This window comes from Kryptolebias marmoratus, linkage group LG7 (assembly GCF_001649575.2).
Source record: "Kryptolebias marmoratus isolate JLee-2015 linkage group LG7, ASM164957v2, whole genome shotgun sequence".
Lineage (NCBI taxonomy): Eukaryota > Metazoa > Chordata > Actinopteri > Cyprinodontiformes > Rivulidae > Kryptolebias > Kryptolebias marmoratus.
This window is the reverse complement of record NC_051436.1, coordinates 864,017-866,077: the sequence shown is the minus strand read 5'-3', so window position 1 is coordinate 866,077 and position 2,061 is coordinate 864,017.

The window sequence follows — 2,061 nt, the reverse complement described above, 5'->3', positions numbered from 1 at the left end:
TGGTAACGGGTCAGGACAGCGGCAGTAATCGGGTCCAAACCCGACTGGTAACGGGTCAGGACAGCGGCAGTAATCGGGTCCAAACCCGACTGGTAACGGGTCAGGACAGCAGCAGTACATGTTCTATATCACAGCTCCCAACAGAACATTTTCCTTTTCCAGCAGCCATTGTTCAGCATTAAAACCAGCAGAACTAATGTGACGGTCTTCTTGTAATGAAGTGGGCGGAGCTCCACTTGGGTTGCTAGGTAACGGGGATTGTGACACAACAATCTCAAGGTTTTTGAAACAGGTCGTTTTGCAGACACCAGAAAACATTTACTGTGCTTTTTTGTGCTTGGACTGTTTCTAGAACCAGCAGATACACAAATGGAAGAACAAAAACATGTAAAAGTGAATTTTGCAGAATATAAATAAATATAAAATCAGCCAGGAGTCAAACCTAGAAAATGAACGTTAGCATTCTTGTCCCGAACAGTAATGTTTGTGCAGAGCCTGCAACACATTTCATGACAAACAATGAAAAGTTAGAAAGTTTATCATAAAAGCTGCAGGAAGTGGAGTAAAGCTTGAATTAGGAGCAGGATCTGCTGGAAACCCAAATGTTTGCATGAAGAAATTCAAACAAATGCTGTCATTCTTCTGCTTAAACACACTGTAAATAAATAAGATAAGATAAGACAAACAGGCTGTGGTTAAGTTGTTACGTGTGACCTAAATACCTTCCAGTTCCAGTTAATATGCAAATCAACACAAGGTGTGTCCGAGCTTAAATACCTGCCCGGGCATTCAGTGCCGTGTTTTCTGTCAGCTATAATTATAGTCAATAAAGGTCTAATAATAACCAGAACACATTGTTCCACCCAGAGCCTTGTTTGCTTTTCCTGGATGAATCTGAAATTGATATCAAAAAAAGCAGAAATGTTTTTTTTTTCTTTTTTTGTTTCTTTAAATGTAGTAATGAAATGATACCAAACATGCTGTAAAAATAATAAATAAATACAATGATTTGAATCAAAGTCTTTAAAAAAAACAAAGTTGTAATTTGAAGTTAAAAGCGTTTTTGTGGGAAGTCTTATAAATGTTTTACATTAATGTTTGTTCAGGGCCGTTCTCCTGAAACGCTGCATCCTGACGACAGAAAGGAGGAAATAATTCTGTAATTCAGTGGAGCTCAGGTTGTCCTTTACTGCTCCTGTTAAAGTGATAGTTCAGATATTTTGAGGAGGACTCTGTGTAAAGGTTATAGACGGCGGTGGGGGGCTGTGGGGGTGTTTTCGTCAGCAGCTCAGTTTTATCTCTCGGTGATGTCAGTACTTTTAATCCCAATCATCAGCTTCCAACTGGAGTCTTTCTGCTGAAAATGGAAATAATTTCTGTAACGAACAGCAGAACTGATGAGTCTGAAGGTGAGAGGAGCAGATCAGTATTTGTCTGTTTATCAGTGGTAAAATGTGTTTTTAGTGAAATAAAGTCTGTTGTTCACACAACCCACCGGCTTCTTTTCACCTGTGAGTTTTGTTATTCAGGTCATTTATTAGACATGATGGTCACTGATAAAAACACCTTATTTATAAATGATGACTGTGAAAAAGTAAACACAAGTAAATAATAAACAGTGGAACGAGAGCGCAGCTTGGCACAGCGGGGCAGAAACTAACATGTGGTGGAAATGAGTCTTTTTACACATTTGATGGTGAGGAAAGCAATTGATTCAAGTAACAGAGTTACCAATAAACTTTACTGTGAGGGGACAAAATGAGGAATTTCATGCATCCTGGGAGTCTGCAGAGTCTGAGTGACTTTGCATTCAGAAACAATGACCTGAACAGACTGACTCAGGTCCAGATTATTTTTACTCCTGTGCACGTGAGCAGAGAAGGTCATTTTCTCCACCTGCTGTAAACTCAGCTGCAGCTGCTGCACAAAATAATTACAGACAAACAAGGAGAGCAACTAATTATCTGCATGTCGAAGGTTTTCTTTGTGTCTGTTTGTATCTAGACAGAGAGAGGGAGAGGGGAGGGAGGGAGAGAGAGACAGAGAGAGAGAGAGAGAGAG